This window comes from Pseudophryne corroboree, chromosome 2, assembly GCF_028390025.1.
Source record: "Pseudophryne corroboree isolate aPseCor3 chromosome 2, aPseCor3.hap2, whole genome shotgun sequence".
In the NCBI taxonomy this organism is placed as follows: domain Eukaryota; kingdom Metazoa; phylum Chordata; class Amphibia; order Anura; family Myobatrachidae; genus Pseudophryne; species Pseudophryne corroboree.
Genome location: NC_086445.1, coordinates 851795357 through 851806914, shown reverse-complemented (window position 1 = coordinate 851806914; position 11558 = coordinate 851795357). Strand labels below are relative to the sequence as shown.

At 42.9% G+C, this 11558-nt stretch overlaps 1 non-coding gene across 1 annotated transcript; it reads left to right on the top strand.

Annotated features, from left to right (window-relative positions):
• Positions 1–8867: 8867 nt before the first annotated feature.
• LOC135052845 (U2 spliceosomal RNA) lies at positions 8868–9050 on the top strand. The gene has a single exon (XR_010242303.1). It is a non-coding gene; the product is annotated as a U2 spliceosomal RNA (small nuclear RNA).
• The last annotated feature ends 2508 nt before the right edge of the window (positions 9051–11558 follow it).

Below are 11558 nucleotides of genomic sequence, written 5' to 3'. Positions count from 1 at the left end.
TGAGACAGGTGCATTCCACCTCCTTTGCCTATATCGTGGCCAGATGTATAGGCTTGAATGGCCTTTTTCTGCTCCTCCATCCTCTGAAGCATATAGAGGGTTGAATTCCACCTCGTTACCACCTCTTGCTTCAGATGATGGCAGGGCAGGTTCAGGTATTATTGGTGGTGCTCCAGTCTTCTGTACGCGGTGCCTGTACGCCGAAAGTGGCCCACAATTCTTCGGGCCACTGACTGCATCTCTTGCACGCCCCTGTCTTTTTTAAAATAATTCTGCACCACCAAATTCAAGGTATGTGCAAAACATGGGACGTGCTGGAATTTGCCCAGATGTAATGCACGAACAATATTGGTGGCGCTGTCCGATGTCACAAATCCCCAGGAGAGTCCAATTGGGGTAAACCATTCTGCGATGATCTTCCTCAGTTGCCATAAGAGGTTTTCAGCTGTGTGCCTATTCTGGAAAGCGGTGATACAAAGCGTAGCCTGCCTAGGAATGAGTTGGCGTTTGCGAGATGCTGCTACTGGTGCCGCCGCTGCTGTTCTTGCAGCGGGAGGCAATACATCTACCCAGTGGGCTGTCACAGTCATATAGTCCTGAGTCTGCCCTGCTCCACTTGTCCACATGTCCGTGGTTAAGTGGACATTGGGTACAACTGCATTTTTTAGGACACTGTTGAGTCTTTTTCTGAGGTCTGTGTACATTTTCGGTATCGCCTGCCTAGAGAAATGGAACCTAGATGGTATTTGGTACCGGGGACACAGTACCTCAATCAAATCTATAGTTGGCTCTGAATTAACGATGGATACCGGAACCACGTTTCTCACCGCCCAGGCTGCCAAGGCCTCAGTTATCCGCTTTGCAGCAGGATGACTGCTGTGATATTTCATCTTCCTCGCAAAGGACTGTTGTACAGTCAATTGCTTACTGGAAGTAGTACAAGTGGTCTTCCGACTTCCCCTCTGGGATGACGATCGACTCCCAGCAGCAACAACAGCAGCGCCAGCAGCAGTAGGCGTTACACTCAAGGATGCATCGGAGGAATCCCAGGCAGGAGAGGACTCGTCAGACTTGACAGTGACATGGCCTGCAGGACTATTGGCTTTCCTGGGTTAGGAGGAAATTGACACTGAGGGAGTTGGTGGTGTGGTTTGCAGGAGCTTGGTTACAAGAGGAAGGGATTTAGTGGTCAGTGGACTGCTTCCGCTGTCACCCAAAGTTTTTGAACTTGTCACTGACTTATGATGAATGCGCTGCAGGTGACGTATAAGGGAGGATGTTCCGAGGTGGTTAACGTCCTTACCCCTACTTATTACAGCTTGACAAAGGTAACACACGGCTTGACACCTGTTGTCCGCATTTGTGTTGAAATAATTCCACACCGAAGAGCTGATTTTTTTTGTTTTTTCACCAGGCATGTCAATGGCCATATTCGTCCCACGGACAACAGGTGTCTCCCCGGGTGCCTGACTTAAACAAATCACCTCACCATCAGATTCCTCCTTGTCAATTTCCTCCCCAGCGCCAGCAACACCCATATCCTATCAGGAACTGGACTGCGGGTGCTCCTTCCAGCACTTGCAGGGGGCGTGCAAATGGGGGAAGGCGCAAGTTCTTCCCGTCCAGTGTTGGGAAGGTCAGGCATCGCAACCGACACAATTGGACTCTCCTTGGGGATTTGTGATTTCGAAGAACGCACAGTTCTTTGCTGTGCTTTTGATAGCTTAAGTCTATTCTTTTTTCTAGCGAGAGGATGAGTGCTTCCATCCTCATTTGAAGCTGAACCACTAGCCATGAACATAGGCCAGGGCCTCAGCCGTTCCTTGCCACTCCGTGTCGTAAATGGCATATTGGCAAGTTTACGCTTCTCCTCAGAGGCTTTTAATTTTGATTTTTGGGTCATTTTACTGAACTTTTGTGTTTTGGATTTTATATGCTCTCTACTATGACATTGGGCATCGGCACAGAGGTAGGTACAGCAGTTGCCTACCGTACTGCTATATACAGTATAATGGACCTGGTGGACACTGTCAGCAAACTGCTAAACTAGTCTAAAAAAAAAGGCACCACAGGTATACAATGTAGATGGATGGATAGTATACTTAATGGATGACGAGTGACGACACAGAGGTAGGTACAGCAGTGGCCTACCGTACTGCTATATACAGTATAATGGACCTGGTGGACACTGTCAGCAAACTGCTAAACTAGTCTTTAAAAAAGGCACCACAGGTATACAGTGTAGATGGATGGATAGTATACTTAATGGATGACGAGTGACGACACAGAGGTAGGTACAGCAGTGGCCTACCGTACTGCTATATACAGTATAATGGACCTGGTGGACACTGTCAGCAAACTGCTAAACTAGTCTAAAAAAAGGCACCACAGGTATACAATGTAGATGGATGGATAGTATACTTAATGGATGACGAGTGAAGACACAGAGGTAGGTACAGCAGTGGCCTACCGTACTACTATATACAGTATACTGGACCTCGTGGACACTGTCAGCAAACTGCTAAACTAGTCTTAAAAAAAGGCACCACAGGTATACAATGTAGATGGATGGATAGTATACTTAATGGATGACGAGTGATGACACAGAGGTAGGTACAGCAGTGGCCTACCGTACTGCTATATACAGTATAATGGACCTGGTGGACACTGTCAGCAAACTGCTAAACTAGTCTAAAAAAAGGCACCACAGGTATACAATGTAGATGGATGGATAGTATACTTAATGGATGATGAGTGATGACACAGAGGTAGGTACAGCAGTGGCCTACCGTACTGCTATATATAGTATACTGGACCTGGTGGACACTGTCAGCCAACTGCTAAACTAGTCTAAAAAAAGGCACCACAGGTATACAATGTAGATGGATGGATAGTATACTTAATGGATGACGAGTGACGACACAGAGGTAGGTACAGCAGTGGCCTACCGTACTGCTATATACAGTATAATGGACCTGGTGGACACTGTCAGCAAACTGCTAAACTAGTCTAAAAAAAAGGCACCACAGGTATACAATGTAGATGGATGTATAGTATACTTAATGGATGACGAGTGACGACACAGAGGTAGGTACAGCAGTGGCCTACCGTACTGCTATATACAGTATAATGGACCAGGTGGACACTGTCAGCAAACTGCTAAACTAGTCTAAAAAAAAGGCACCACAGTTATACAATGTATATGGATGGATAGTATACTTAATGGATGACGAGTGACGACACAGAGGTAGGTACAGCAGTGGCCTACCGTACTGCTATATACAGTATAATGGACCTGGTGGATACTGTCAGCAAACTGCTAAACTAGTCTAAAAAAAAGGCACCACAGGTATACAATGTAGATGGATGGATAGTATACTTAATGGATGACGAGTGACGACACAGAGGTAGGTACAGCAGTGGCCTACCGTACTACTATATACAGTATTCTGGACCTGGTGGACACTGTCAGCAAACTGCTAAACTAGTCTTAAAAAAAGGCACCACAGGTATACAATGTAGATGGATGGATAGTATACTTAATGGATGACGAGTGATGACACAGAGGTAGGTACAGCAGTGGCCTACCGTACTGCTATATACAGTATAATGGACCTGGTGGACACGGTCAGCAAACTGCTAAACTAGTCTAAAAAAAAGGCACCACAGGTATACAATGTAGATGGATGGAAAGTATACTTAATGGATGATGAGTGACGACACAGACGTAGGTACAGCAGTGGCCTACCGTACTGCTATATACAGTATAATGGACCTGGTGGACACTGTCAGCAAACTGCTAAACTAGTCTAAAAAAAAGGCACCACAGGTATACAATGTAGATGGATGTATAGTATACTTAATGGATGACGAGTGACGACACAGAGGTAGGTACAGCAGTGGCCTACCGTACTGCTATATACAGTATAATGGACCTGGTGGACACTGTCAGCAAACTGCTAAACTAGTCTAAAAAAAAGGCACCACAGGTATACAATGTATATGGATGGATAGTATACTTAATGGATGACGAGTGACGACACAGAGGTAGGTACAGCAGTGGCCTACCGTACTGCTATATACAGTATAATGGACCTGGTGGATACTGTCAGGAAACTGCTAAACTAGTCTAAAAAAAGGCACCACAGGTATACAATGTAGATGGATGGATAGTATACTTAATGGATGATGTGTGACGACACAGAGGGAGGTACAGCAGTGGCCTACCGTACTGCTATATATAGTATACTGGACCTGGTGGACACTGTCAGAAAACTGCTAAACTAGTCTAAAAAAAGGCACCACAGGTATACAATGTAGATGGATGGATAGTATACTTAATGGATGACGAGTGACGACACAGAGGTGGGTACAGCAGTGGCCTACCGTACTGCTATATACAGTATAATGGACCTGGTGGACACTGTCAGCAAACTGCTAAACTAGTCTAAAAAAAAGGCACCACAGGTATACAATGTAGATGGATGTATAGTATACTTAATGGATGACGAGTGACGACACAGAGGTAGGTACAGCAGTGGCCTACCGTACTGCTATATACAGTATAATGGACCTGGTGGACACTGTCAGCAAACTGCTAAACTAGTCTAAAAAAAAGGCACCACAGTTATACAATGTATATGGATGGATAGTATACTTAATGGATGACGAGTGACGACACAGAGGTAGGTACAGCAGTGGCCTACCGTACTGCTATATACAGTATAATGGACATGGTGGATACTGTCAGCAAACTGCTAAACTAGTCTAAAAAAAAGGCACCACAGGTATACAATGTAGATGGATGTATAGTATACTTAATGGATGACGAGTGACGACACAGAGGTAGGTACAGCAGTGGCCTACCGTACTGCTATATACAGTATAATGGACCTGGTGGACACTGTCAGCAAACTGCTAAACTAGTCTAAAAAAAGGCACCACAGGTATACAATGTAGATGGATGGATAGTATACTTAATGGATGACGAGTGATGACACAGAGGTAGGTACAGCAGTGGCCTACCGTACTGCTATATATAGTATACTGGACCTGGTGGACACTGTCAGCAAACTGCTAAACTAGTCTAAAAAAAGGCACCACAGGTATACAATGTATATGGATGGATAGTATACTTAATGGATGACGAGTGACGACACAGAGGTAGGTACAGCAGTGGCCTACCGTACTGCTATATACAGTATAATGGACCTGGTGGACACTGTCAGCAAACTGCTAAACTAGTCTAAAAAAAAGGCACCACAGGTATACAATGTAAATGGATGGATAGTATACTTAATGGATGACGAGTGACGACACAGAGGTAGGTACAGCAGTGCACTCTGCACTGTACTCCTCCTATATAATATTAATTATACTGGTGGTCCCCAGTCCCCACAATAAAGCAGCACACTGAGTACAGATATGGAGTGTTTTTCAGGCAGACAAACGTATACTGGTGGTCACTGTCAGCAAAACTCTGCACTGTACTCCTGCTATAGCTGCTCCCCAGTCCCCACAATTAAGCAGTGTGAGCACTCAGCACAGATATATAATGCAGCACACTGAGCACAGATATGGTATGGAGCGTTTTTTTCAGGCAGAGAACGGATAAAAACTGGTGGTCACTTATCAGCAAAACTCTGCACTGTACTCCTCCTAACAGCTGCTCCCCAATCCTCCCCACAATTATAGTAATAAACAAGCAATCAAATCAACTGTCTTCTACTAGTAGTATATAAACGGAGAGGACGCCAGCCACGTCCTCTCCCTATCATCTCCAATGCACATGTGAAAATGGCGGCGACGCGCGGCTGCTTATATAGAATCCGAATCTCGCGAGAATCCGACAGCGGGATGATGACGTTCGGGCGCGCTCGGGTTAACCGAGCCATACGGGAGAATCCGAGTATGGCTCGGACCCGTGTAAAAATGGTAAAGTTCGGGGGGGTTCGGTTTCTCGGAAACCGAACCCGCTCATCACTAATGTATATAGATATGTAGATATATATATATATATATATATATACTGGGTGGAGTTTGTATAATATTCCCGCACTGTATGCTCTTTTACACAGATCCTTGTTTGACATAATGTTTCAGTGTCATCTATGGCCCTGGTAGTTTAGTGACAGTGTTTATCACCTTCTGCATAGGATCAGGTGAGGTGTAGGACTGTTGATCTGTCCACTCTGCGCATTGATCTGGTATTGCAATTACACAGGGTAACTATGTGATTTGAGGCCAATATGTATATAAAGATGTGAAATAGTCTCAGATTGGCATTTTATAAAACTCTTATTGAGACTGTGTGCAGTACCTGGGAGAGTTCTCTCGAGTGTATTCTAGTCTGTACTGTATTATATTCCACAGATTCCATCAATACAGGCATCTCACTAAGTGTCCAATTGTCTACGGGCAAATCGGTTTTCTCCACCCAGCTGAATTTAGCTACAATGAACAGGAAAGTATTTGAGGATCATTAGATCCTCATTAAACAGATTTTTGTATAGATGATACTTTAGTGTAGATTCCATCTCTTCCCTTCTGTTCCAGTTTACGAAAATTTGTGATTCTCAGCACAAATAGAAGTCTGAGAGGTGGTTCTAGTTCTGGATATGGTTCCATAGCTTGACCTTTCGCTTACAGGCGTAAGGTGGCAGATTTCCACTTAAGCATGTAACAGTGGAGCTACTCACTACTGGAAGTTCGGAGGCTGCACTAATGGAAGCTTGGAGGCTGTAAAGTGTAATATATATATTTATTTCCAGGTTTGCTGGTAAGATTGTGAATGCCTTCCTAGGATTCTGACTATATATAATATATATATACTGTATATATATATATATATATATGTATATGTATATCTGTACTTCCCACAGGTTAGAGAGAATGGTGAATGTTCATAGAAAATTCTACAACATTCTGACATCTATTGCTGGGTTCCAGCCTACTCACCTATTTATAGATAGAAGACTACGCTATGGCATTATTCCATCTTCTGTCTATCAAGGAGGTTCCTCAGGAACACCCCTTTTTTTCAAACATCTGGATAAGTATACGTATGTGCAGATGTGTTTAATATGTGTATGGCTATATATAGCTTCTTCAGATTTTAGTATCATTTGTACGCTGATGATACTTAAATCTACCTATCCACCCCAGATTTATCACCATCTGTATTGGCTCATGTCACTGGATGCCTGTCTGCCATTTCATCTTGGATGTCATCTCGCCACCTCAAACTCAACATTTCCAAAACAGAATTAATTACTTTCCCACCAGCCAAGACTAGTTACCAACCTGATATCTCCATAACTGTTGACAATGCAACTATCCACCCTACCCCACAAGCTCGCTGCCTAGGTGTCACCCTTGACTGTGAACTGTCCTTTGTTCCACACATTCAATCTGTCTCTAAATCATGTAACATGCACCTTAAAAACATATCCAAAATACGCCCTTATCTTACACAAGACACTGCAAAATCTCTAATCCATGCACCCATCATCTTCCGCAGTGTTTATGGTAATAGTCTCCTTACTGGTCTTCCCAAGCATAGGCTCTCGCCACTACAATCCATTTTAAATGCAGCTGCGAGGCTAATCTTCCTCGCTAGATGTTCTTCGTCTGCTGATCCGCTCTGTCAGTCCCTCCATTGGTTACCAGTATTCTACCGTGTTAAATATAAAATACTTTTACTTACATACAAGGCTATTAACCAAACTGCACCATCATACATCTCCTCACTCATCTCAAAATATCTCCCTACCAGACCTCTCCGCTCTGCACAAGATCTGCATCTCTCATCCACATGTATTACCTGTTCCCACTAAAAAATACAGGACTTTACCCGGGCTTCACCCACTCTGTGGAATGCCCTCCCATGCACAATAAGACTCTCCTCTAGTCTCCAAACCTTTAAACGTTCCCTGAAAACTCATCTCTTCAGACAAGCCTACCAAATTCAGGACCCACCCACATAACCTTCAATGCTTCCCTATCCAGTTACATCCTCTCTGTACAGTCCACATAACCTCACATTTTGTCTTCCAACATTGCTGGGTGATCATATCATACTACCCATTAAGAATCTGGTGGACCATTATGTAACAGGTAGCCTCTATCCTTGTGTATCAAAGCCTATTTCCCTATAGATTGTAAGCTTGCGAGCAGGGCCTTCCTACCTCTATGTCTGTCTGTCTTTGCCCAGTTTTGTTCTATAACTGTTGTTCTAATTGTAAAGCGCAACAGAATATGCTGCGCTATATAAGAAACTGCTAATAAATAAATTATATATACATATATATATATATATATATATATATATATACATAGTTCTCTAAATATATACTTCTAGATATTTATAAGTATTACTTGGTAGACATGTACAGGTGACGGGTAACTTTGGGTTCTCTTAGTTGGTTCCTTAGGCAAATAGCGTTTCCTACTGAAGACTCGCATTGTGGAAGGGGTCGTCTGACTCTTTTTCATGCTTGGGAAAACAGATGCTGTGGCTCAGCAAGCTAGTGCTGGGATCTAATAAACACAGTGTCCTGGGCTCAAACTCAGCTCTGGACAAAATCATTGTAAGGCCTCCACATTCATGGATCATATATCTCAATTGCTTACAGGCATGGGATAGTCATTATTCAGGCACCTGGTTTCTCTCAACACCATTGTTCCAGTTAGTTGGCGTAAAGGGTACTGAGTCTTGTAGTACTTCAGGTTACATACCTATTTTCTTTTTAAGGTTCAGGAGAAACTTAAGAGGAACTCCAAGTGGTATAGGGTCCTGAGTTAAAGTCACACTCTCTTTTGGAACTGAGGGTTTTTTCTTCCCATTTTAGTCTGGGTGTAGGGAAAAGATCGCTTCTCGCTCTTTTGGCTAAGATCGAGTGTAGTATCTGTTCTTATCAGTTTAATATCTGATACACCCCCTATCTGGGGGCGATATATTAAATGGAACAGGGAGATGGAAGAAGAGCTTGTTCTGTCCACTCCATGCATTGACCCGGTATTGCAGTACCTCCGGAACCGGTGTACATTAAAAGTCATCTTCCAGATTTTAATGTTTTTCATTATTACCGTGACATAGGAGGTATTATTCATGGTCACAGGAGTTGCTCATCTGTGACCTCAGGTATTAAGCTTTATTTTTTTTATCTGGATGGCCTTTTCCTCTAGCCATATTCTAGAGGGAATTTTGATTAATGTTTCTCTTTACACACAAGTATAAATGAGGGATTTTTTCCTCGAGTCTCAGTACATACAGAGACTTTAGTTTGGTACATTTAGACTCAATGGATACTCTCCGTGAGTATGCAGGTTTCGTGTTGATGAGTCCTCGGATCAGTCAGTGCTCCTTCTTTCTGGGAGCATTGGTTGGTCTTCTCCGATACGGTGCAGTTATCACCTTCGGATTTGGTGTTGCCCATCAATGCCCTGTTTTATGGGAATATTTGAACAGTGTTGGATCACCTCACTTCCTTTTTTTGAGGGGGGGTGGTTTAAGTCTGGTTGGTCTACACTCCTATTGTACCATACTCTTTGGAGTAGGAATACACAGATTAGGCTTTACTCTTCTACTAGAGCATACTTATAACAGTAAGAAGTTGATTTATTGTACTATACCACCTTAGGTTTTTTATTCACAGGACGCCTTAGCAAATAGTCCTTCCAACAGCCAAAATCCTTCCTTACGTGGCAAGGGTTTTTCTAAGCTTTCTAACAGTTAGTGTAGAGTTGGGGTCCTCCTCATATATTATATATCTGCTCTAGTGGGGGACCATAACCAGAGAGACCTTATCTGCTCCGTAGTTTTGCCAGTTGGCTTGGGTGTTCACTGTCTTTTCTGTTCCTTCCCTGTTTACTCATGCAGTGTAAACTCTGGTGGCTGAGAATGTCGGGGTCTCTCATTTTATACAACATACAGTGTACTTTCCTGGAGCGCGCATATGGTATTCTGTGGTGTTTCTTTACTGCATCTGTGGACCGCCTTTAGTCCAGGTATCTCTCACCTATTGGGCGGCATATGTTGCCTGAGGTGCACAACAGGTCATTCCATGTTCTTTAAGGAAGATTTTCCTTGTTGGTCTTCTCTAGGATGCACCCTACCGGACATTCAACTGTTGATTCAGAGTGTTGTGGACGTTTAACATTCCGCCTTGGTTTTCGCTAGCCTTTGCAGTCTAAATGCCTTCAGGACACTATTGTGGTTTTAGTTTTTTGTGGAACCATGATAACTCCATTTTTCTCTTGACACCTGCCTGGTTAACTTTCCCATGAGGTCTGGCTCGCTAGCAGGGATATTGGTACGATATATGAATCCTATTTGTCTGGGTGGGTCTCTATACCGGTTTCCTCTGGGTCATCCTGCATCTAAGTTTACCTGCCATTCTTTTGTCATGTTCCAGAGTTGCTCTTGGTTGTGACCTGGAGTCTCGATTTGACTGTGCAGTTTTCCAGAATTCTCAGCTCTCTCCCGCCTGTTTGGGAAGCTCTGGGACATCCCCATGGTACAGAACTCCAGCGTTCCCTATGGATGATAGAGAAAACAGGATTTTGGTACTTATTGATAAATCCTTTTCTCTGAGTCCATAGGGGATGCTGGACGCCTACTCTTTTCCGGCGGTGTGGATACAAGGTTTCCTTAGCGTTACTGTAATTTTCTTTTTCTCTTTTGTATGGTTATTCTGCAAACGTACGTAACTCTATATGTATGGTGTCTACCTTCAGTGTCACTGGTCATAGGTTCTATTCATGGGTATGGCTGCTAAGACCTGCGTGTTACGATATATCTCTATCCTATGTTTATATTTGTATATATGACAATCCTAAGTATTTATATATTTATGCATTTATATATATATATATATATATATATATATATATATATATATATATATTATACACACACATGCATGTTTCAGGATATATTGGTGTATTTCCGGGGGTTTCTGTTTTGCAGAATTCTGTCATATGGTTGTCTTGTTTACCTCCTCCTCTGATGGTCATGTTGCCATCTCTCCTCGAGCACTCTGGGGAGGGGTATAGAGGGGGAGGAACCAGTCACACACGTTAAAAAATGTAAAGTGCCAGTTCGCCGAATCACCCCATCTATACCCCATGGTACATAACTCCAGCGTTCCCCTATGGACTCAGAGAAAGGAATTTATCGGTAAGTACCAAAATCCTGTTTTATCCAGCCAGCCTTTGGCCAACATTGGTGAACAATATTGTGATCTGTGAAGTTGTAAAAATTAATTGGAAATGACTGGAAATTAATGTTATTGAGGTTAATAATACTGTATCAACAAAAACAGGCCCAAATTACATGATTTTAGCTTTATTTAAAATCCATATCCAAAACGAAAACACTTGAGTAGTTTTGGCAAAACCAGAAAACAAAAACAAAACAATGGGGTATATTTACTAAGGTCCCGATTTTGACCGAGATGGTGTTTTTTCTTCAAAGTGTCATCTCGGGAATTTACTAAACTCAAATCACGGCAGTGATGAGGGCAGTCGTATTATTTTGGAAGTCCTAGGAAAAAATT